General features: G+C 45.7%; 1 protein-coding gene across 3 annotated transcripts in view; it reads left to right on the forward strand.

Annotated features, from left to right (window-relative positions):
- Nucleotides 1-25,710, forward strand: part of HMOX2 (heme oxygenase 2) — a 37,216-nt gene that overhangs the window by 5,775 nt on the left and 5,731 nt on the right. The window contains exon 1 of one of the 3 annotated variants that reach the window (XM_023225784.1): nucleotides 20,203-20,222. The exons of the other annotated variants lie outside the window; for them this stretch is intronic. The gene's annotated coding sequence lies outside the window, so the exon portion shown is untranslated. Of the gene's footprint in view, nucleotides 1-20,202; nucleotides 20,223-25,710 lie in introns of those variants that run through there. 3 annotated transcript variants of the gene reach the window in all.

Raw genomic sequence — 25,710 nt, forward strand, 5'->3', positions numbered from 1 at the left:
TAAAATGGTACACCTTATGTTATCTTTTTATTTTTCCACCTAAGTCTTTAGATTGAAAGGTACTTAACGCGCAGAAGGTCTTATCCTTCTTTGTAGTCACAATACTGAAGAAGGTGATAAATATTTGTTGATGATAATGTAATGTCACCTGTCCAAGTGTAGCCATCATCTTCAGTAGTTACTTGATCTGCTGTTGTCTCTGGCAGGACCACTATGTGCTGCTACAGAGGAGCTGTTGTCACCTTGAACTATCTCTGTGGCAGTCTGGAGGAGGGCAGGAGGGAGAAGGGAAGGAATAAATGAGTAAAGCTGAGTGTGAATAGTAGTGTTTGAAGGCAGATGAAAAAGCAAACTTAGTGAAGTGTGGCCTGGGTGGTCCTCTAACGTCTACCTAGAAGACATTAAATATTTACTCCCTTCTTTTTATGTAGGAAGGGCACAGGGAAAGTCAGGCCTTCGGTCTGCTTGGTAATAGCAGGTATTCCACTTATTAGAATATAACTTTAAAAACTCCATTCCTCTAGCACAATGTTCAAATGTCTGAGCTCAGTGTCACATTTGTCCTGCTTTGTAAGACTTTTTGTGTTTATAAAAAGGCAAGTGGACCCAGAAAGGGAAAAATGTGCTGTGGTGAGAAACTAGCTGCTGTAGGTTATGCTTTTCTGTCTTCGCTTGTGGCTCTTCTAGTTATTTGAGACAGGCAAAAAACCCAAAGTGTTTTTCCTACTCTATTCCCACAGTCACTCAACACAACACTTCTGACACCAGATATATGGGAGTTGTTTCCCCATACACCAAGCAGTTCTCTAGTAGACACTTCAGCAGGGTGTCCTCTAAGTCAGTTAAATTCTGACACACTCTATCTGGAGATAGTGTCAGATCCCACCGGTTGAGGGCTCAGTCCCACAAAACTGTCCCAACTTGAGGCGCTAATCACAAGTAGTAAATTGTCACCTGTTCTTCTGACCTACCACTATAAATTGAGAGTTCTGACAGTCCCTCCTCGGGTTTGATTAATCTGCTAGAGTGGCTCACAGAACTCAGGAAAACACTTCACTTATATTTACCCATTTACTTTAAAGGATATTAAGAAGGATACAGATGGCTGGGTGTGCTGGTTCATGCCTGTAATCCCAGCACTTTGGGAGGCCAAGGAGGGCAGATCACCTGAGGTCAGGACTTTGAGACCAGCCTGACCAACATGGTGAAACCCCATCTCTACTAAAAATACAAAAAAATTAGCTAGGCGTGGTGGTGCATGCCTGTAATCCCAGCCACTAGGGAGGCTGAGGCAGAAAAATTACTTGGACCTGGGGGACGGAGGTTGCAGTGAATTGAGATCACACCACTGCACTCCATCCAGCCTGGGCAACAGAGTGGAAAAAAAGAAAAAAGGATACAGATAAATAGCTAGATGGAAGAGATGTATAGGGTGACGCATGTAGGAAGGGGCATGGAGCTTCTACGCCCTCTCTGGAACTTTCATGTAGTCAGCTATCCTGAAGCTAATGCAAACCCTGGGTGTGTGTGTGTGTGTGTGTGTTTATGGAGGCTTCATTACAAAGGCATAATTGAATACATTATTGGCCATTGGTGATCAATTCAACCTTTAGACCTTCTCCCCTCCCCTGAGATTAAGTGGGTAGCGCTGAAAGTTCCCACCCTCTAATCACATAGTTGGTTCCCCAGGCAATCAGCCCCTATCCCAAGGCTATCTAGGAGCCCACCAAGAGTTACTTACTTACAACAAAAGATGCTCCTGTTACCAGCTGGGTGCAGTGGCTCATACCTGTAATCCCAGCACTTTGGGAGGCAGATCATGAGGTCAGGAGTTCGAGACCAGTCTGGCCAAAATAGTGAAACCCTGTCTCTACTAAAAATACACAAAAAATTAGCTGGGTGTGGTGGTGTGCACCTGTAATCCCAGCTACTCAGGAGGCTGAGGCAGGAGAATCGCGTGAACCTGGGCGGTAGAGGTTGCAGTGAGCCAATATCGTGCCACTGCACTACAGCCTGGGTGACAGAATGAGACTCTGTCTCAAACAAAACAAAACAAGATGCTCCTATTACCCAGGAAATTCCAAGGGATTTAGGAAATTACAAAAGTTTTAGAAGCTCTGTGTCAGGAACTGGGGTTGAAGACCAATATCAGAACGAAAGGTTCTCTTAGTGCCCCCCATCTCCAAAAGTTTTAGGAGCTTTGTGCTAGGAACTTAGGGTGCAGATGAAATATAGCTATACATCTTTTTGTGTGTTTGTTTTTTGAGATGGAGTCTTGCTGCGACACCCAGGCTGGAGTGCAGTGGCGCTATCTCAGCTCACTGCAACCTCTGCTTCCCGGGCTCAAGCGATTCTCCTGCCTCAGCCTCCCGAGTAGCTGGGACTACAGATGTGCGCCACTATACCTGGCTAATTTTTGCGTTTTTAGTAGAGACGAGGTTTCACCATATTAACCAGGCTGGTCTCGAACTCCTGACCTCAAGTGGTCCGCCCACCTCAGCCTCCCAAAGTGCTGGGATTACAGGTGTGAGCCACGGTGCCGGGCCTCATATGCCCCAATTTTTTTTTTGAGACGGGGTCTCCCTCTGTTGCCCAGGCTGGAGTGCAGTGGCCAGATCTCAGCTCACTGCAAGCTCCGCCTCACGGGTTTATGCCATTCTCCTGCCTCAGCCTCCTGAGTAGCTGGGACTGTAGGCACCCGCTACCACACCTGGCTAGTTTTTTGTATGTTTTAGTAGAGATGGGGTTTCACCGTGTTAGCCAGGATGGTCTCGATCTCCTGACCTCGTGATCCGCCCATCTCAGCCTCCCAAAGTGCTGGGATTACAGGCTTGAGCCACTGCACCCGGCCTATATGCCCAAATTTTAAAGGAGGCAACACATTGAAGTCCAAATATCTAAAGGTAAAAGGATCAAGAAACAGTAATATGAGGCCATTTGACAGGTATATATAGTCATCCCTCAGTATCTGTGGAGATTGGTTCCAGGACCCCTCAAGGGTACCAAGATCCAGGATGCTCAAGTTTCTTTTTTTTTTTTTTTTTTTTGAGATGGAGTCTTGCACTGTCACCCAGGCTGGAGTGCAGTGGTGCGATTTTGGCTCACTGCAACCTCCACCTCCCGGGTTCAAATGATTCTCCTGCCTCAGCCTCCGGAGTAGCTGGGATTATAGGTGTGCACCACCACGCCTGTCTAATTTTTGTATTTTTAGTAGAGATGAGGTTTCACCATGGTGGCCAGGCTGGTCTCGAACTCCTGACTTCAGGTGATCTGCCTGCCTCGGCCTCCCAAAGTGCTGGAATTACAGGCATGAGCCACCATTCCCAGCTCAAGTTTCTTATATAAAATGGTGTATAGAATTAGCATATAAATTATACATATCTTTTGTATTGTTTAAATCATCCGTATTTATAATACCTAATACAGTGCTATGTAAATAGTTGTTATACTGTATTGTTTAGGTGATCATGACAAGAAAAAAAGTCTGTACATGTGTAGTACAGATGCAGCCATCTTGTTTCCCCTCCCCTACCCCGAAGATTGATTGGTTGATTGAGTCGGCATTTCGCTCTGTCACCCAGGCTGGAGTGCAATGGTGCAGTCTTGGTTCACTGCAACCTCCGCCTCCTGGGTTCAAGCGATTCTCTTGCCCTAGCCTCCCAAGTATCTGGGATTACAGGTGCCTGCCACAACCCCCGTCTAATTTTTATATTTTTAGCAGATTATGAGGTTTCATCATGTTGGCTAGGCTGGTCTTGAACTCCTGACCTTAAGTGATTCACCCACTTCCACCTCTCAAAGTGCTATGATTACAGGCGTGAGCCACCATGCCAGGCCTTTTTGTGAATATTTTTAATCTGAGGTTGGTTGAATCCACAAATGCAGAGCCCATGGATATGTAGGGCTGATTGTACTGTATTGAGCCTCTAAGGTGTGCAGAGTATTGGCATTGAGGGGATGTGCAAATACAACAGCAAACCAAGCACAGTCTTTGTTTACTAGGAGCTGGTAGTAACTTTGGGAAGACACAAAACAGTGAAATCACTTTGTAAGGTTTATGAGAGTTTTGAGAGGCCGGGGAAGGTAGAGTGGAGAAATTGAGAAAACGGGAGAACTTGCACTGAACCCGCTAAGATAGAGTAGGAAGAGAAGAGAAGGAAGGAGGCCAAAGAAAGAAGAAACCTTTCTTAGAGCACTCAGGGTCTTACTGAAAACTTTACCCATAAAAAGAGAATGTCACTGATAGACTCCTTTTAGAACAGGGATTGATTTTTTTTGTTTTTGTTTTTATTTTTGTTTTTGAGAGAAGTCTCGCTCTTGTCCCTCAGGCTTGAGTGCAATGACTCAATCTCGGCTCACTGCAACCTCTGCCGCCTGGGTTCAAACGATTCTCCTGTCTCTGCCTACCAAGTAGCTGGGATTAAGGTGCCTGCCACCACCATGCCCAGCTAATTTCTGTATTTTTGTTAGCGACGGGGTTTCTCCATGTTGGCCAGGCTGGGCTCGAACTCCTGACCTCGGGTGATCCACCCACCTTGGCCTCCCAAAGTGCTGGGATTACAGGCGTGAGCCACCATGCCTGGCCACAGGCAACGTTTTAAAACTATAATATTGTCCTGGAGAGAGAATCTGAAGCCTTGCTCTGATTCTGAAAGGGATTTGCAACCAAAAACAGGATAAGGGGCCGGGCGCGGTGGCTCATGCCTATAATCCCAGCACTTTGGGAGGCCGAGGTGGGCGGATCACGAGATCAGGAGATCGAGACCATCCTGGCTAACAGTGTGAAACCCCGCCTCTACTAAAAATACAAAAAATTAGCCAGGTGAGGTGGCGGGCGCCTGTGGTCCCAGCTACTTGGGAGGCTGAGGCAAGAGAATGGTGTGAACCCAGGAGGCGGAGCTTGCAGTGAGCCGAGATCACACCACTGCACTCCAGCCTGGGCGACAGAGCAAGACTCCGTCTCAAAAAAAAAAAAAAAAGGATAAGGATTGTTCTGACAAATACCCTTTCTTCCCATCTTCAGAAGTACACATCTCTCAATTTGTGTCTTCGAACACACATTGTGTTCGAAAAAAGTATTTGAGTAGATTAAAGACAGAAACCTTGGGACATTCCTTTGTAAACAGACAGCCTTTTACCAAACACCAACTGTCAAGGGACTTGCCTGAGTACTTGTCCAAAGGACAGCGTGTCCCCATGTGTTAGCAGCGGTCTAATCTGGTTCCTAGGAGAGGACTGCTGAGGCCGCAGCAACTTAACTGGCTGGTGTGGGTGAGGCAGAAGTGTTTAGAGCTCAAAGTCTGCCTTTAGTCAAGGACAGCTGATTAGAGGATATGCCTGTCCCTAATACAGGGTTAGAGCTCAGTACCAATGCTGGGGATGAGGTGAGTTGAAGACACAGAAACTACATGGTTTTTTGGAAGGTCATGAAGTTTTCAAGGAGCTAGTGGGCAACTGGAAATGATGTGTGGAAGAGTAGATGGAGCTCTGGCCCAGTAGCCAGAAAGCTCTGGGCAGGTCAGGTCTGGGAACAATGGCTAATCCAGGCCCAGCTTCCCACTGCTGATTTGGGCATACAGGCCTATAATAAGAGACCGTGCCCAGAGCCACTGGTCACTTAGCACAGGTAGTGGGAAATGGTAGCCAGCAAATGTTTAATTGAGTATCTTTTGTCTCCTAGACCATAGCTGAGCAAAGTAAGCCAAGCTCGAGGTCCTGAGGCGACTGAGGAGCTGAGCTCAGTCCCTTTTGGCCCTCCTTTCTCTTTCTCTCCTCATTTTTAAGGATGGAAGCTCTCTTATTTCCTTTATGTATTGGCCATGTGTATAGGGTTTTGTTTGAGAAAAGGCTTGAGGCTGGGCATCATGGCCCACGACTGTAATCCCAGTACTTTGGGAGGCCAAAGAGAGATCGCTTGAGCCCAGGAGTTCGAGACCAATCTGGGCAACATAGTGAGACCTTGTCTCTACAAAAAAATTTTTAATTAGCTAGATGTGGTAGTGAATGCCTGTAGTCCCAGCTGCTCCAGAGGCTAAGTCGGAAGTATCACCTGAGCCCAGGAGTTGAGGCTGCAGTGAGCTATGATTGAGCCACTGCACTTCAGCCTGAGCAACACAGCAAGACCTTGTCTCAAAAAAAAAAAAAGTTTGGGCACAGTGGCTCATGTCTGTAATCCCAGCACTTTGGGAGGCCAAGGTGGGTGGATCACCTGAGATCAGGAGTTTGAGACCAGCCTGACCTCTAAAAATACAAAATTAGCCAGATGTGGCCAGGCACGGTGGTTCATACCTGTAATCCCAGTACTTTGGGAGGCCGAGGCGGGTGGATCACCTGAGGTTGGGAGTTCGAGACCAGCCTGACCAACATGGAGAAACCTTGTGTCTACTAAAAATACAAAATTAGCTGGATGTGGTGGTGCATGCCTGTAGTCCCAGCTACTTAGTAGGCTGAGGCAGGAGAATCGCTTGAACCCAGGAGGCGGAGGTTGCAGCAAGCCAAGATTGCGCCATTGCACTCTATTATTTTGCTGCAACAACAGCGAAACTCCATCTCAAAAAAAAAAAAAAAAAAAGGCTTGAGTATACCTCTCACGGGCTTGGAGAATGCCTGAGCTGTTGGACAGCTGTCTTTTCCATTTTGTCTGCTTTTTTCTGAAGCTGTTCATTCACTGTTGCCTGATCATGTCCTCAGTCAGTAGTTGACGTTCTGGGCTATTTGAATTTCCTCTGAATAATGATTAATGGAGATAATGATGTTTGACCAGTTCTGGGAACTCTTGGGAATTAAAGGAATTAAACTCTTGGACATTAAACTTCACTTTAATATGTATAGTTGTGGGTGCTGCCCCATTGGAGAAGATTGTAAAAGGAAGTTACTCAGTTTTTACAGCAAACTGCTGGGATTTTTGATTTTTTCTTTTTTCTTTTTTTTTCAGTAAATTATGATAACTAGCGTTTTCCTTTGCAATAATGATAACTTAAGGCCTTGGTGTTTCCTCCAAAATGTGCATAGATACAGGATGTGGGCTTGTTACAAAGTTGTATAACTGTTGCCTTTTTGTGGCTGACCCCTTCCCTAGAGAACAACATGAAGAGACCTTGCTGCTGCTATGAAACCCAGACTCTAAGGACAACTTGGGGGACACTGGATGTTTTTTCACAGATGTAGACATCAAGGAGTCAGTGGTTTGTGTATGCATTGAGTGGAGCAGGCTGGCAAGCATTTGCCACCATAACAGTTAAAAGTGTGCCTGTACATTTCTCTCTTTTTTTGAGACAGGATCTCACTCTGTCGCCTAGGCTGGAGTGCAGTGGTGCGTTTTTGGCTCAGTACAACCTCCACCTCCTGGGCTCAAGCAATCCTCCTGCCTCAGACTCCTGAGTAGCTGGGACGACAGGCATGTGCCACCACGCCCAGCTAATTTTTGTAGTTTTTTTTGTAGAGACAGGGTGTTTGCCATGTTGCCCAGGCTGGTATACAGTTCTTTATATAAAGGGGGGGGGCAAGAGCCCGGGCGCAGTGGCTCAAACCTGTAATCCCAGCACTTTGGGAGGCCGAGACGGGTGGATCACGAGGTCAGGAGATGGAGACCATCCTGGCTAACACCGTGAAACCCCGTCTCTACTAAAAAACACAAAAAAACTAGCCAGGTGAGGTGGTGGGCGCCTGTAGTCTCGGCGCTAACTAGCCTGCTACTCGGGAGGCTGAGTCAGGAGAATGGCGTGAACCTGGGAGGCGGAGCTTGCAGTGAGCTGAGATCTGGCCACTGCACTCCAGCCTGGGCGACACAGCAAGACTTCGTCTCAAAAAAAAAAAAAAAAAAAAAAGAGGGGGCAAGTAACACAGTGTTATGCTACCAATCAGGCTTTCAGAGACCATAAAACAAAATCTAAAAGGTACGTTCTCAGTAGTCATATCTGTGGAATGTAAGGAAGCCAGTTTAAGACCAGTGTAATGCAGCATTTTCCCTTCATATATGAAACAGTGAGTTACTCAAGCACAAAGCGTCAAATGCTTGATCCCCCAACAGGGCCATTCTCATCTTTCACCAAGTGTTTAGTTATTAGGCAGCCATCATCCTCCCTCCCTTTCTCCCTCCCTTTCTCCCTCCCTTCGTCCCTTACTTTCTTCCTTCCTTCCTTCTGCAGTGGCATAGTCATGGGCTCAAGTGATCCACCTCAGCCTCACGAGTAGCTGATACCACAAGCACTCACCACCATATCCAGCTAATTTTATTTTACTTTAAAAAAATTTTGAAACAGAGTCCTGCTCTGTCACATAGGCTGGAGTACAGTGGCATGATCTTGGCTCACTGCAGCCTCCAACCCCAGGGTCAAGTGATCCTCCTACCTCAGCCTCCCAGATAGCTGGGACTACAGGCGTGTGCCACCATGCTCAGCTAAGTTTTGTATTGTTTGTAGAGATGGGATTTTGCCATGTTGCCCAGGCTAGTCTGGAACTCCTGTACTCAAGCTATCCACCTGCCTTGGCCTCCCAAAGTGCTGGGATTACAGGTGTGAGCCACTGCGTCCAGCCTCATCCAGCTAGTTTTATAATTTTTGGGGGGAGGTAGCAACAGGGATCTCTATATGTTGCCCAGGCTGGTCTCGAACTCCTGGCCTTAGTGATCCTCCTGTCTCAGCCTCCCAAAATGTTGGGATTATAGATGTGAGCTACCACACCTGCCCCATTATTCTTTTTTTTTTTTTTTTGAGACAGTCTCACACTGTCGCCCAGGCTGGAGTGCAGTGGCGCAATCTCTGCTCACTGTAGACTCCGTCTCCCGGGTTCACGCCATTCTCCTGCCTCAGCCTCCTGAGTAGCTGGGATTACAGGTGCCCGCCACTATGCCTGGCTAATTTTTTGTGTTTTTAGTAGAGATGGGTTTCACCGTGTTAGCCAGGATGGTCTCGATCTCCTGACCTCGTGATCCACCCACCTCGGCCTCCCAAAGTGCTGGGATTAACAGGCGTGAGCCACCGCGCCCGGCCCCTTATTCTTATACCTGAGATTCACCTTTAATTGCCCTCTGTCATCAGCACTTTGAGAATGCCTCAATTTTGAGAATACCTTGTATTCTGGAAATGATTCATTCAGTCAGCAAACCCTGATTGATGTGTAGTTGGGCAATAGGAGGCCAAGATAAATGAACTGTAATCTGGAAAACAAACATATAAACAGATACATACCGTAACAAGATACAAGTGCTAGGATGGATCATAAAAGGCTTACTTAGGTAGCTCTGAATGTAATATCAGGCCTACAATATTATCACTTAATGTTGTTTTTTGGATCTTATTTTTAGAAGCAGCACAATCTTTTTCTTGGAAGAAATAATAGCAAGGAATAGGGGAGCTGTTCTGACTGAAGCAGGGTATGGGAGGCCCACAGCCTTTCCTGCTTTGCTTCCTGTTCAACGCCATCCTCCCTGCAGTTCGCTGAGAAATGACTCATTGGAGCTCCAAGGAAGTCCTACAGCTAGCTAGTTGCAGAGTTCTCCTGATTCTTAGCTTTCTTAGCAGTCAGATACCAGACTGATAAACAATAATGAAATTTCTCCCAGTTTTATGTTCCATCCCACAAAGAGGTCAATAAACACATTTCTGTCAGGGGCTTCAGCCTGCCTGGCTTTGTTACTGAGTTTGTTTTAAATGTTTAACTTCTAGAGATCCAAATACATACAAATAAGGTCTATTCCCAGGAAGGTACTGTAACCCTTTTCATTGTCATTTGTGGGCAGTGCCAAGCGGCCTCTAATAGCCTCTTCTGTTTTTTTGGTGGAAATTTAGTTACCTCAGAAATCTATGTAAGGGATATTTGATAAAGGTGACTAACAATCTCGTCTCTGTAAATTGATGAAGGGATGAGAGAGGTATTAGACTCATGTCCGCTTTTGAATGCACACTGCTTTTGTGGTCCAGCAGGGTTTCTCAGCGTTAGTGCTATTGACAATTTGGGCTGGATCGTTTGTGGCGGTGGGGTATGTTTGTGTGTGCGCACATGCAAGCATGTGTGTGCTATCTGTGCATTATAGGACATTGAGCAGTGTCCCTGACCTCTACCCACTATTGTCAGTAGCACACTCCCATCTTTCAGTTGTGACAACTAAACATGTCTGCAAACATTGCCACGTCTCCAAACATGTTCCTTGGGGGACAAGTTGGCCCCCAGTGGAGAAACCCTGGATTGGAGATTGGTTGTCATGAGATGAAAATGCAAATCAGATTTATCACAGGACAAAGTAAATTTTCAGTTACCTAATTAAACCTTTACTTTTTATAAGTCACTCTAAAGAAACAAAAGTGTGTCCTGTCTTCCATCCCTGATTCTTGGTTACTGGAGGACCCTTCACCTAAGTCTTGTTCAGGATCTTCTCGAAGGAGTTAAACTAAAACAATACGATATCTTCCCTTAGGTCTTTTGCAGAATTTATTTTGCTAGGCCGGGTACTGTGGCCCACTCTTGTAATCCTAGCACTTTGGGAGGCCAAGGCAATTGGATCAGTTGAGTTCAGGAGTTCAAGACTCGCCTGGGCAACATGGTGAAACCCCATCTCTACAAAAAATACCGAAAAATTACCTGGGCATGGTGTTGCATGCCTGTCGTCCCAGGTACTCGGGGGACTGAGGTGGGAGGATCACTTGAGCTCAGGAGGTCAAGGCTGCAGTGGGCCGAGACTGCCACTGCACTCCAGCCTAGGTGACAAAGTGAGACTCTATCTCAAAAAGTATATATATATATTTTGCTTGAAATTCCAAGATTTTTCTTTCTTTTCTTTCCTTCTTTTTTTTTTTTTATTATTATTTTTTTTTTGAGATAGAATCTCGCTCTGTTGCTCAGGCTGCAGTGCAGTGGCATGATCTTGGCTCACTGCAGCCTCTGCCTCCCAGGTTCTGAGTAGCTAGGACTACAGGCACGCACCACCACATCCATCTAATTTTTGTATTTTTAGTAGACATAGGGTTTCACCATATTGGCCAGGCTGGTCTTGAACTCCTGACCTTGTGATCCACCTGCCTTGGCCTCCCAAAGTACTGAGATTACAAGTGTGAGCCACTGTGCCTAACCCCCATATACTTTCTTTTTTTTTTTTTTTTTTTTTTTTTGAGACGGAGTCTTGCTCTGCCGCCTAGGCTGGAGTGGAGTGGCCGGATCTCAGCTCACTGCAAGCTCAGCCTCCCGAGTAGCTGGGACTACAGGCGGCCGCCTCGTCGCCCGGCTAGTTTTTTGTATTTTTTAGTAGAGACGGGGTTTCACCATATTTGCCAGGATGGTCTCGATCTCCTGACCTCGTGATCCGCCCGTCTTGGCCTCCCAAAGTGCTGGGATTACAGGCTTGAGCCACCGCGCCCGGCCACCCCCATATACTTTCAAAGAAGAAATGGAAATATCGCTGTCTCCATGAAAAGCCCTACAGGCAGCATCAAATCTATACTAGGGGCCAGATGCAGTACCTCACAACTGTAATCCCAACACAGGGAGGGTGAGAGGATTCCTTGAGGCTAGGAGTTCGAGACCAGCCTGGGCAATATATTGAGACCCTATCTCTACAAAATACTTTCTAAAATTAGCGTAGTGGTGCGCACATGTAGTCCTAGCTACTTAGAAGGATGAATTAGGAGGATCGCCTGAGCCCAGGAGGTAGAGACTGCAGTGAGCTAATATCGTACCACCACAGTCTCCTAAGTAGATGGGACACTCCAGACAGAGCAAAACCCTGTCTCTAAAAACAAATAAATAAATAAATGGCTTACACTGAGGGTCACAGACTTTGAGTTGAGGTTCATCATGAAGAATCTCCATTTTCATTCTAATAGCACTAGATACAGGCTGGGTACAGTGGCTCATGCCTATAATCCCAGCACTTTGGGAGGCCAATGTAGGCGGATCACGAGGTCAAGAGATTGAGACCATCCTGGCCAACATGCTGAAAACCTGTCTCTACTAAAAATACAAAAAATTAGCTGGGTGTGGTGGCATGTGCCTGTAATCCCTACTACTCGGGAGGCTGAGGCAGGAAAATTGCTTGAACCCAGGAGGCAGAGATTGCAGTGAGCCAAGATTGCGCCACTGCACTCCAGCCTGGTGGCAGAGCAAGACTCGTCTCTCCGTCTCAAAAAAAAAAAGTCTGGGTGCGGTGGCTCTTCTTGTAATCCCAACATTTTGGGAGGCCAAGGCGGGCAGATCACTTGAGGTCAGCAGTTTGAGACCAGCCTGGGCAACATGGCAATACCCTGACTCTACTAAAAATACAATAATTAGTTGGGTGTGTTGGCCTGTAGTCCTAGCTACTCAGGAGGCTGGAGCACAAGAATTGCTTGAACCTGGAGGGAGTGGGGAGGGATAGCATTAGGAGATATACCTAATGTAAATGACAAGTTAATGGGTGCAGCACACCAACATGGCACATGTATACATATGTAACAAACCTGCATGTTGTACACATGTACCCTAGAACTTAAAGTATAATTAAAAAAAAAAAAAAAAGAACTGCTTGACCCCAGGAGTGGGGAGAAAAAGGAAATATTAGGGGACATTTGTTAATTTTACATTTCTTTTTTCTTTTCCCTTCTTTTTCTTTTTTTTTTTTTTTTTTTTTTTTTAGACAGTGTTTCTCTGTGGCCCAGGCTGGAAGCCAGAATTCAGTGGTTCAGTCATAGCTCATTGCCACCTCTACCTCCTGGGGTCAAGTGATCTTCCCACCTGAGCCTCCTAAGTAGATGGTACCACAACTGCATGCCACTCCCCTCCACCCCCGTCAGTCTACCAGCTAATTAAAAAAAATTTTTTTTTTTTTTTTTTTTGTAGAGATGGGGTCTCCCTGTGTTGCCCAGGCCAGTCTCAAACTCCTAGGCCCAAGCAATCCTCCTGCCTTGGCCTCTCAAAGTGCTGGGGTTACAGACATGAGCCACTGGGCTCAGCCATTAATTTTAAATTGCAAGGGATGTTTTCTTTAGTTTATTAATCAGCACCATATAATGTCACCATTTTATAACTCATTTATCTCATTTAATTCTCATACCTGCCTTGTGGAATTGTTATCACTGTCCTTTACAGATGAAGAAAGAAACTCCAAGAAATTAAGTAGCTGGCCCAAGTCTACCCAACTGGGATGGGCAGAACCAGGGTTTGCTCTTGGTTGTACCTTTCTAGAGCCTGTGCTTTCACCACATCCATGTGCTGCCTCTTGGCCTCTGTGTGGCCAGTAGATTCTCTCATGGCTAGGCTCATCTTAATTAACATTTGTTGGGTGCCTACTACGGCTCAGTCTCTAGAGATCATTGTAAAATCAAGTCCACTGCCCCAGCTCCTCGTGTGTCTTTTGAACACATTAGTATTGTGCTGTGCAGAAAGGACTTCTGTGCAGATGCCTGCGATTACACTTGTTGAACCCAGTTTCTAGAAACTTGCATTCAGATGGGGGGATTCGGTCTTATCATAGAATATATACAGAAATACAAATATTTAAATCTTTATCTAAATTAATAGTCACATATGCCATTTATACAGATAGCGAGTTACAGCCAAGTGACAGTTGTGATGGGAGGCCGTGTCCGGGGAATTTCATACTAGGGAGGAAAGTAGAAAACATGGCTGTGGGGCCGGCTTGGTGGCTCACACCTGTAATCCCAGCACTTTGGGAGAGCGAGGAAGGTAGATCACGAGGCCAGGAGATCGAGACCATCCTGGCTAACATGGTAAAACCCCGTCTCTACTAAAAATACAAAAAATTAGCGGGGTATGGTGACGGGCGCCTGTAGTCCCAGCTACTCGGGAGGCTGAGGCAGGAGAATGGCATGAACCCGGGAGGCGGAGCTTGCAGAGCACCACTGCACTGCAGCCTGGGCCACAGAGCGAGACTCGATCTCAAAAAAAAAGAAAAAGAAAACATGACTGTGGAAATTTAACATATTGACTGGGCGGAGTAATGCATGGTGATCTGTTTTCTTTTCCCTTCAATCCTGAAAGGTTTCTTTGAAGAGCTGGAGTGTGGAGTGTCTAGAAAGCTTTCCTAGAAAGCTGGTGTACATTTTGCTAAATAATCACTGTGTCACTTAGATTTTCTACTCTTTAAGTGTGGTTATGAGATGTGTTCCAAATAATTTGTTATTAACAATGACGTTTATGAATGCTTTGCCTTTAAAAAAATAAGTTTGGGCGGGGTGCAGTGGCTCACGCTTGTAATCCCAGCGCTTTGGGAGGCTGAGGCAGGCAGATTGCTTGAGTCTAGGAGTTTTAGACCAGCCTGGACAACATGGTGAAACCCCATCTCTACTAAAAATACAAAAATTAGCCAGGTGTGGTGGCGTGTGCCTGTGGTCCCAGCTACTTCGGGGGCTGAAGCAGGAGGATCACTTGAGCCTGGGAAATCCAGCCTGCAGTGAGCTATGATCACACCACTGTACTCCAGCCTGCGTGAAAAAGTGAGTCTCTTAAAAAAACAAGTTTGGTCGGGTATGGTGGCTCATACCTGTAATCACTGTAATCACAGCATTTTGGGAGGCCAAAATGGGAGGACTGTTGGGGCTAGGAGTTCAAGACCGGTCTGGGTTTGATTGGGTTAAAGATTATCCCTGTAAGTTGGCTCTCTTTCTGAGAAGTTGTTTAGAGTAGAAGAGAGAGCTGCATTTACAGCTAATTGCTAGTAATTTCACATCATCTGCAATATATTTTCTGGACACTCTGCCCGACTACTCCTGTGGGACGTTGTAATTTATGTGCAAATCAGGCCCTATATACTAAGGGAGGAAAACAGTTGAGGACCTCCTTTTTTAGGAACTCTTGGTGCCTTGTGCATTACGACAGGGAGTCAGAGGGTAAGAAGGAAGCAGATTCCACTTCGCTTACCACTCTTAGGGTGTAGGCAGGGCCTGCTGGTAGTGCTGGGAAAGCCGACCATCCTTCTTTGAGCAAGTCCAATAGCTGCTGCTGCTAGTTCCGTCCTACCATAGGCACAGTCTGTGTAGGATGAGCCAACCATATGTGGCGTTACTGGTTCTTGGCCTGGGCTTGTTTCCTTGCCCCAACTTCAGCCCCCACCAGAATCTGGGCAGTCATTGTGAAGAAGCCTAGGAATAATACCTTACTCTATAGGCCGGTGGAAATGTGTAAAGATACCTTGCAGGCCCAGAGTGAGAAACTGGAGCTGCCTTGTTCGATTGACCAAAGGCTTGTCCTGTAGAGTTGCTAATTTTACAGGAAGTTCTGTTGCAGTACCATTTCTGAGGCACAATATATTTAATATATTTCAGTAGGCAGAAATATAGGACTGCTTAGATTTTTTTTTTTTTTTTTTTGAGACGGAGTCTCGCTCTGTCGCCCAGGCTGGAGTGCAGTGGCCGGATCTCAGCTCACTGCAAGCTCCACCTCCCGGGTTTACGCCATTCTCCTGCCTCAGCCTCCCGAGTAGCTGGGACCACAGGCGCCTGCCACCTCGCCCGGCTAGTTTTTTGTATTTTTTAGTAGAGACGGGGTTTCACCGTATTAGCCAGGATGGTCTTGATCTCCTGACCTCATGATCCACCCGTCTCGGCCTCCCAAAGTGCTGGGATTACAGGCTTGAGCCACCGCGCCCGGCCAGGTCTGCTTAGATTTTAAACACTCAATACATGCTTGACACGGTTTAGTCTATTTCTCTGTAGTTACTATAGCAATGGATGCTATAGAGATGTGCAGACCCTATTGTGACCTCCCTTTGGTACAGGGATGCTCTGGAGCCCCTGGCTTCATTGTCCACTAAGGTCTGGCAGGTCTGATTGTCTCTCTTCAGGCACTGAATATTGGGGTATGCCATCCTCCCCCTCTGGAACCAGCCTCGGCCTGCCCTGTTAGTCATCAAAAATAGATCTCACCCGGGAACAATCTTCTCAGGTTGTTGTGTAATCTGAGTGAGCCAAGGTGAGTGTTTTGGGGACAAGCAGCATCAACTTCTGAATCTTCAGCTGGGCCTGAGCACTTATTTCTCAGAAATAATAGAATCTTGCTCACTTTTCTTTTCTTTTTTTTTTTTTAGACGGAGTCTCGCTCTGTTGACCAGGCTGGAGTACAGTAGATCGATCTCAGCTCATTGTAGCCTCCACCTCCTGGGTTCAAGCGATTCTCCTGCCTCAGCCTCCTGTGTAGCTGGTATTACAGGCGTGCACCACCACGTCTGGCTAATAATTGTATTTTTAGTAGAGATGGGGTTTCACCATGTTGGCCAGGCTGCTCTCGAACTCCTGACCTCCAGTGATCTGCCCAATTCGGCCTCCCAAAGAGCTGGGATTATAGGTGTGAGTCACCATGCCCGGCCTCTTGCTCACTTTTCATACTAAAACAACAAATTACAGGCTGTAGTTTAACCTGTCTACTGCATGCATAAATGCAGTGTGGGACGAGTGCCTCTAGCCCATAACTTCAGTTTCCATGTTACTAGCAGTCTGTGGTGACACCATACTAATCTCACATGCAGGAACCAATGAGGATTAGCTAGGGACACAGGAGGAGTCACTTTGCATTCAGAATGACTCAAGTTTAGTCTCAACTTGATCATTAGCTCTCTGAGTGACCTTGCCCATGTTAATTCTCTTGATCTTAGTTTCTTCAGAGCCAATGAGACACTGCTTGAAAGTGACTTAGCCTGGTATACCCAGCTCTGTCAGAGTTATAGTCTAGTGCTGTCTTGGGTGAACTTGAGGGTCATCTGCCAAGGCAGGAATGGCTTCTTTAAAAAAAAAAATTATTTTATTTTTATGTTTTTGTAGAGGGGGGGCTCACTGTGTTTCCTAGGCTGGTCTCAAACTCCTGGACTCAAGTGATCCTTCAGCCTCGGCCTCCCAAAGTGCAGAGATTATAGGTGTGAGCTACCAGAACCAGCCTCCAGGAATGGCTTCTAATGCTTCAGGCTGCTTGTGGAGAGGAAAGCATCTGGGAGCTGATGGCACTCTCAGGTTTCCCAAAATGACAGTTCTGCATGTGCACCTTAATCACCTAATTTTTTTCCCTCCACCCCCAAATGCTATTCACAGTTCCTGTTTATGATAGCAGCTGAAGCTTACAGGTGACATTTTTGTGCCTGTGTGAAAGGAAACATGACTGACTCCACTTATCCACAGGACACCTGCTTTCAAGGTTGTTCAGTGTTGGAATAATATTTGCTTGATAGTAACCTAGGGATGACCCAAGGTTTCATCAGTTAAAGCCAGCCCTGTGGGATGCCTGAAGTCTAGGCTCTGTCCCTATAAAAATCCCACCAGAACCATTTTAGAATTCACTCAGGGCTTTACCACCTCCCCCCGCCCCGGTGCTGCCTATGAAACTAAAGAATCCTCAGCTTCTCAGCCCTGGGACACATTCTTCTCATATAAAGTGAGGTGGCAGTCAGGGAATAGGGGCGAGTCTTGTGCTTATTTCAGTTATAATAGGAAGACTCTATCAGGACTCATCCTTGTCCCAGCAATAGTCAATTCCAGGCCCCTTCTTTGAACTCATTTCAGTGTTTCAGGTTCCGTCCTTGGTGTCTGCCTTCACTGCTTGCTCAGTTGTGTTTGAACATGGCTAGAGATGAGCACACTTCTCTTCTCCAGTAAAAAAGCCTGCAAGAAAAGTCTTAGACTTCTTGAACTGCTATCAGTTGTTTTTTCTTTATTCAATATATTTTTTTGAGATGGAGGGGGTCTCACTTTGTTGCCCAGGATGGTGTTGAACTCCTGGCCACAAGCGATCCTTCTACCTCAGCGTTCCAAAGTACAGAGATTATAGGCTTGAGCTACCACAACCAGTCTCTTGTCAGTTTTTGAGGTTACTTAAGAGGCTAATGCCTTTAAATTAGTTTGCAGTTGTTTTGCTTTTGCCTTCCTTTTTGCCCAGACATGCAAATGCTTACTTAGTAAATCTGACTCAAGTGCTTTGTGTCCCGAGTCCCCACTTTTCCAGGATTCATTGTCTTTTTTTTGTGTTTGTTTTTTGAGACAGAGTCTCGCTTTGTAGCCCAGGCTGGAGGGCAGTGGCGTGATCTCGGCTCACTGCCAAGTTTCACCTCCCAGGTTCACGCCATTCTCCTGCCTCAGCCTCCCGAGTAGCTTGGACTACAGGCACCTGCCACCACACCCAACTAATTTTTTTGTATTTTTAGTGGAGACAAGGTTTCACTGTGTTAACCAGGATGGTCTCAATCTCTTGACCTCGTGAGATCCACCTGCCTCGGCCTCCCAAAGTGCTGGGATTACAGGTGTGACCAATCGCACCCAACCTTTTTTTTTTTTTTTTTTTTTGAGACACAGTCTTGCTGTGTCGCCCAGGCTGGAGTGCAGTGGCTCTATCGGCTCACTGCATCCTCTAAGTCCTGGGTTCAAGCAATTCTTGTGCCTCAGCCTCCCGAGTAGCTGGGATTACAGTCACACGCCACCACACCTGGCTAATTTTTTATATTTTTAGTAGAGATAGGGTTTCGCCATGTTGGCCAGGCTGGTCTTGAATGCCTGACCTCAGGTGACCTACCCACTTGGCCTCCCAAAGTTCTGGGATTACAGACGTGAGCCACCGCGCCCAGCTGGATTCAGTCTTAACTTGCTCTTTTTTTTTTTTTTTTTGAGTCTCACTCCCTTGCCAGGCTGGAGTACAATGGTGTGATCATAGCTCACTGCATCCTTGAACTCCTGAGGTTAAAAGATCCTCTGGCCCCAGTTTCCCGAGTGGTTGGGACTACAGGTGTCTGTCACCACGCCTGGCTAATTATTTTATTTTTCGTAGAGACAAGGTCTGGCTGTGTTGCCCAGGCTAGTCTTAAACTCCTAGGCTTAGGCGATCCTCCCACCTTGGCCTCCCAAAGTGCCGGGATTATAGGTGTGAGCCACTGCACTCAGCCTGGATTTGCTCTTTTATCAAGAGGTTAATAGTCACTCTTCCATTCAATGAACTGTGGGATTGAATTGCCCCAGTGATTGAAATGAAAGGGCTTATGTATAATATTTCCTGAGGAGTGGCAGTACCAGAGTTCAGAGGAGAGACCTCAGGCCATTTATTCTATGAACTTAGACACTATAGTTCTAGATGATGTGGCTTCTTCAGGGTGTTGAGAAGTCTCTGTTACCTAGTGCCTTATTGGATTAGAACTGATTGAGCTCTGTCTGCTGCCCCAAACATGTGGCTCAGCCAATCTCCAGTGGCATCTGCAATGTGGGTATTCTAGCCTGCAGTGGTCACATGGTTCACCTTGGAAAGGGCAGATATTCCTGTTTCCTGACACTACTGGAGAATGAGGTCTGAGTTAGAAGTCCTCAGGTGTGACCTGCCCAGAACTACCCGAATTTGCTGGATTTCTTGTTCTTTCTCAGTGTTTAACAGTCATCCAGTTGCTCATTCTCACCAGCGACTTCCTCAGTAAGAGCTCAATATTTGAAGTGGTGCTACCTTTTGTCAAACATTCATACATGTTAGCCCACTTAGTCTTCGCAGCACACAGTAGATTAATGGATTTTTAAAAGCTGGTATTTACGCACGATGGAATAGTACTCAGCCATAAACAAGAAGCAATTCTGTCATTTGTGACTACATGGATGCATCTAGAGGACATTATGCTGAGTGAAGTAAGCCAAACAAAGACGAATGGTGCACAATATCACTTATATGTGAAATCTGAAAAAGTCCAAGTTATAGAAGGAGAGTGTGAAATGTTGGTTACCAGCGGCTGGGGGAAGGGAAAGGTGGGTGTGGAAAGGGGAGATGTTGATTAAAGGGTACAAAGTTTCAGTTAGGAGAAATAAGGTCTGATGATCTGTCTTACAGCATAGTGACTATAGTTAATATGGTTAATATTATAATAGTATTGTATACTTCAAAATTGCTAAAAGAGTGGATTTTAAAAGTGCTCACCACAAAGAAATGATACGTATATGAGCTAATAGATATGTTAATAACCCTGATTTGATTATTCCCCAATGTATACATGTGTGCAAACATCACACTGTACCCCATAAATATAATTGTCAGTTAAAAACTTAGAAGAGTCAAGTCAGATCTGAAGAGAAGTCAAAACAAATTTCATACAGCTAATTTAGAGACATGGGACCCAATTAAAAATTTATATTACTTTACTTGGTATTTTAGAATTTAACTGTTATTTTCTTGTTACACACACAGGCACAGGCACACATACCCTCTGTTTAACTGGCTTTCTCAGTAGGACTCCATCTGTGTATTTGCAACAGCTGTAACGGGTTGGATGCTCCCCAGGGTGCTGGCCTGTAAGTCATATTGGACGCTGATCTGAATCTGACAGAATCTGGATCTCTCTTGTAGGAAGCTTTTGGTTTTACTGGGAAGACAGGATGATAGTCCGTTGTGGAAGCTGAAGAGTATCACCTCATATTAATATGGTGGCAGTTTTATATAGGAGTGAGCTCTGAGCTGCAAACAGCCTTCTAGGAAGCAGGCAGGGGACCCCCATCTAGGGTGATGGTAAGAATCCTGATGCCCAACTGCAAGGCGTTCAGCAGGGAGGGAGCATTGGTGGAGTCCCAGTGCAGAAGTCTCTGAGCAGCCACTTAGCTTCCCTGTGCATGTGGGATAACAACCCAAGTTCACGTTATGGGCATCTCATGCAGTGCAGTAGCTGGTCACTGTCGAGTGTCACTGTTTCATTGAGTCAGAAGCCTGCAGAATTGTTCTCATTCCAAGGAATGAGTCAGTCTGCTGTTCCTTACCCTCGGTGCTGGCTGAGCTGAGCAACCTGCTCTCTTCCTTCAGTTCAGGTTTCTCCAGGGCAAAGAAGTCTTTATTGTTCCTTTCTGTATCACAATATAGGAAATGAATTATAATATAGTCCTTAGATTATATTCCCACCTGGCAGCAATGCACTGAGTTACCTGATGTGAAATTTGTTGGACTTAGTCTCCATGGAGGAGGATTTGACATCTTTGTCTGTTGTCTCAGAAGTCCCAGTAGTGCCTCGTGCAAGCAATCTAGCAGGAGCAAAAGCTTTGGGACAGCATTCTGGATCTGCTGAGCTGGTCTAAAGGAACCTCTTTTGCTGGAAGTAACTGTGATAGGAACGTTGTTACTGCTTCTGTTAGCCCAGGTGTTGGGATGAGAATCAGCAGCTGATCAGGTGAACAGCTAGGAGTACTGGAATTATGGAGTAGTGGAGGTAGATTTTATAAACAGAGGGTCACAGGTTTTTGGAAATGGGAAAGAGAGAGGGCAGACTGGCCTTTCTAGCATTTGTAATAGAAAAGAGGACCCAGGAGCTTCCATTGACTAGTTAGTTAACACAGTGCGGGATCTTAGCTGGTTTGCTTGGTCCAGTTCCTGTCTCTTGGTTTCCTTTTTCCTTTCCCTGCCTTCCCCTCCCTCTTCCCTTTTTCTTTCCAAGAGAATTGAGTTACTCCGTATAAAAGAAGCAGGCAGTTGGCTAAAAAGTCCAACAAAAAACAAGTATTTATAGCTCTCCAAATTTCCCGCTTGTCATTATCAGTATGCTTGTATACTTTTGCACACAGTTGTAGTCAGTGTTTGGGGTCCTTTTTTAAAAAAAAAAAAAGTTTTTATAGGCTTTTCCATGCATGAACACAGCTTATCAACTTGTCCCGGCTGTGCCAGGATTCCGTTGTTTACTGTTGTTTGAGCAGTCATGCCCTTTGTTCTTAGGCTGTGTGTTGTTTTTTTCCTAATATCATAGTATGGCTGTGTATTATTTTGATACAGATTACGATTACTATCACTATTTCTTGAAGTGTATTTCCCAGAGTGGAATATTTTAGGATCTTTTTTTCTTCTTTTTTTTGGTGGGGGTGGGGGTGGGGAACATGTAGCTTCTTGTGGATATTAGAGATTGAAGTCTAAAAAGGTTCTACGTTTATGATTTGGCCCCCAATTTTCTAGAGATACCAATGGTTCCTGCAAACAAAAGAGCATTCAAGTATAGAAACCAACCAGACTAAGTCTGGACATGTAGCTTTTCAGAAAGTGAAAAAATATTATGTTTCTACTGTTGCAAGGTGGCCTCTGAATGCCACACTGTGTGGCCACTCCCTTGGACAGTGGCTAGGCCACAAAGTCGCCTCCCCTGGCCCCAGTCTGTGAGTTGAATGTGCTAACCGAGCCTTCCCAGGAGCCTCCTCTGCCCCAGCCCCCAGGTCTGTACAGATGGTAGTTGGTACTTTCAGCCCGCCTCGAGGACTCAGTATTCTTCCTGTTAGCTTTCCTTCCAAGTAAAATCAGTAGAACCTGTTTTGAGTTTAGAGAATTTGAAGTCGTGGACAGCAGATTACTTTTTCTTGTTTTTACAAAATTGCATATTATTGGCATCGTGCACAAGATGTTCTCCTTCCTTCCTCTCCCCTCAACCCTGTTTTTTTTTTTTTTTTTTTTTCAGTTGGGTGTTTTTACTCAACAAGTATTTATTGAGAATCTAGTATTTTCCAGACCCTGAAGCTATAGTAGTGGAAAAGACAGCTCTGGTCCAGAGTTTGGCTTCCCACGGGCTGGGATGTCAGAACCAGGAGCTGGCAGACTGGAGTGAGGTTGAAGAGGAGCTAACACAAGTAAAGTGCTGCTGAGAAAATGCGCAAGTGGGTACCAAAGGAAGCAGCTTTCTCTTCCCGTTTTTTTTTTTTTTTTTTTTTTTTTTTTGACAGTCTTGCTCTGTTTCCCAGGCTGGAGTGCAGCAGTGACATGATCTTGGCTCACTGCAATCTCCGCCTCCCAGGTTCAAGGGATTTTCCTGCCTTAGCCTCCTGAGTAGCTGGGATTACAGGTGCCGCCACCATGCCTGGCTCATTTTTGTATTTTTAGTAGAGATGGGCTTTCACCATGTTGGCCTGGCTGGTATTGCTGACCTCAGGTGATCTGCCCACCTCGGTCTCCCTAAGTGCTGGGATTATAGGTGTGAACCACTGCGCCTGGCGCCTTTTTGTATTTTTAAGAGAAGCAAAAGGACTTGTTTAATTAAGCAAGACTATACTCTCCCAGAGCATGGAGTTATTACTGAGTAAAACACAGTTAATGAGATTTAATCACCTTCCCTGTCACTGTTGTGCAGCATGATAATTAGGTGCAAATGGCAAGAAGCGTACTCCAGTCACTGCAGTTGGTGACCTGGGCCATGGATTGCACTTGTCTTTGCCTCATTTTGCCTGTAAGGAGCATGGGACCTGTGGTCCTGGGGTACCTGGGGTGTGCCCTCAGCCTGGTCCTTTGCTTCCATCACCCATCTAGAGGCTCCAGGACCCTTTACTGCACCCCTCCCTCCTCTAGATAGCTCAGTGTTTTCATCCCAGCACCTTTTTCTCTGCTGCCTGAGAACTGAGCAGCCAGAGACAAATTTTGGCTCTCAGGGTCCTCAAGGGTGTATAGCAAAGCTGTTCTTGTTATTTATTTATTATTATTTTAAATATTTTATTTTATTTATTTATTATCGAGACAGAGTCTCGCTCTGTTGGCCAGGCTGGAGTGTAGCAGCATGATCTTGACTCACTGCAACCTCTGTCTCCCAGGCTCAAGAAATGCTCCTACGTCAGACTCCCAAGTAGCTGGGATTACAGGCGTGTGCCACCATGCCTGGCTGATTTTTGTATTTTTAGTAGAGACGGGGTTTCACCTTGTTGGCTAGGCTGGTCTCAAACTCCTGACCTCAGGTAATCTGTCCGCTTCGGCCTCCCAAAGTGCTGGGATTACAGGTGTGAGCCACCACGCCTGGCCTTTTTAAATTTTTTTTAAGATGGACTCTCGCTCTTTTTCCCGGGCTGGAGTGCAACGGCTCGATCTCGCTCACTGCAACTTCTGCCTCCCAGGTTCAAGCGATTCTCTTGCCTCAGCCTCCTGAGTAGCTGGGATTACAAGTGTGTGCCACCATGCCTGGCTAATTTTTGTGTTTTTAGTAGAGACAGGGTTTTACCATGTTGGCCAGTGGCTGGTCTCAAACTCCTGACCTCGTGATCTGTGCACCTTGGCTTCCCAAAGTGTTGGGATTACAGGCGTGAGCCACCGCGCCCAGCCAGCAAAGATGTTCTTTTACCAAAAAATATATATATATATATATTTATATATATATATATATTTATGTATATATAAATCAAGGTCTGAAGGCCCATGTGAGGCTTATTCTACAGCTTGCAGTGCCTGTTCTGGCCCCTTGATAAGAGGACACACAGCTGGGCAGCCTTATGCTATCTCTGTGAACCACCCATTTCTGGCTTTGTTCATAATATTCCTTTGATCTAGAGGCCCTCCCCAACTCCTGCCCCAAATCCTGTCTGTGTTGAGGGTCCTGCCCCAGGAAGCCCTCTGCGTACTGTTCCATGTGATACCCGCCTGCTTTCACTTTCTTCTAGACTGTGCTGTGCATCATACAGTTCATCAGCATTATTGCAGAGTAGAGTGTTTCTGATTTGGAGTCAAGAGAAGGTTCCATTTTTCTGTACATCCCGATGTTTATTTTCTGAGTGTTCTCAGACATCACTAAACCTCAGTCAAAATAAAGTATGATCATGATGTAACATTCATTGAGTGCTTACCACATGGTAGGCATTGTGCTACATGAGTTATCACTTGACTTCCTAAAATAATCCCAATATAGATGCTAAATATAAAGGTGAGAGAGACGGTTCAAAAAGGCCTCAGTGAGCAAACCATGTATTTTAATATCCTAAAAGATAACAAAAATGTAACTAGCTATCTAGAGGAAACTCAGGAAGGATATGTGCCTTGAGCCTTTTAAGGACCATTTCTTACACTTCTTTGTTGTTCTTGATACCTGTTTCTGGGTAGAGCACACAGAAAATGCTCAGTAGATAAGTTATTTTTCCTTGGCCCAGTTTGGCCTGATTTGGCCCTAGTTCTGTCATTGTGAGTTACTTTGTTAGTTGTTGGTGCTACTGTGCTGCTATTCATGTAGAAGGTTTCCCAAATGGGCTGTGCCTTACATTGCCTGAGCAGAAGCCCCCAGGGATGGAGTATGAGCTTCCCTTGTTATGGGACTGTATTTCCTTGGCTGATGAAGGCTCAGCCTTTGCAGCAGGCAATGGGAATTGATTGGCCAACTTAATATTTCCTTCGGCCTAGCAAAGTCCTAAGTAGGCTACGGACAGTCTGCTTTTTTGGTAACTCCTGTAGGCTGCTCTCTGCACAAGGCACCCAGCCTCTCACAGGTAGGATGAACTGGCGTCAGCACACTTGCAGAGGGGTGGAACTGTGCGTTGCTTGCCAAGCTTTTTATTTCCCTAAGGTTTTTGAGGTTTTCTTTGTTTTCGGTAACTTTTAATTTTTTTTTTTTTTTTTTTTTTTTTTGAGACAGGTTTTCACTCTTATTGCCTAGGCTGAAGTGTGCAGTGGCGCAATTTTGGCTCACTGCAACCTCTGCCTCCCAGGTTCAAGTGGTTCTCCTGCCTCAGCCTCCTGAGTAGCTGGGATTACAGGTGCATGTGCACCACATCTGGCTAATTTTGTATTTTTAGTAGAGACGGGGTTTCTCCATGTTGGTCAGGCTGGTCTTGAACTCCCAGTCTCAGGTGATCCACCCGCCTCGGCCTCCCAAAGTGCTGGGATTACAGGCACGAGTCACTGCGTCCAGCCTAACTTTTTAATTTTGATACTTTTTTTTTTTTTTTTGAGACAGAGTTTTTCTCTTGTTGCCCAGGCTGGAGTGCAATGGCGCGATCTCAGCTCACTGCAACCTCTGCCTCCTGGGCTCAAGAGATTCTCCTGCCTCAGCCTCCCAAGTAGCTGGGATTACAA

Source organism: Piliocolobus tephrosceles, chromosome 17 (assembly GCF_002776525.5).
Source record: "Piliocolobus tephrosceles isolate RC106 chromosome 17, ASM277652v3, whole genome shotgun sequence".
NCBI lineage: Eukaryota > Metazoa > Chordata > Mammalia > Primates > Cercopithecidae > Piliocolobus > Piliocolobus tephrosceles.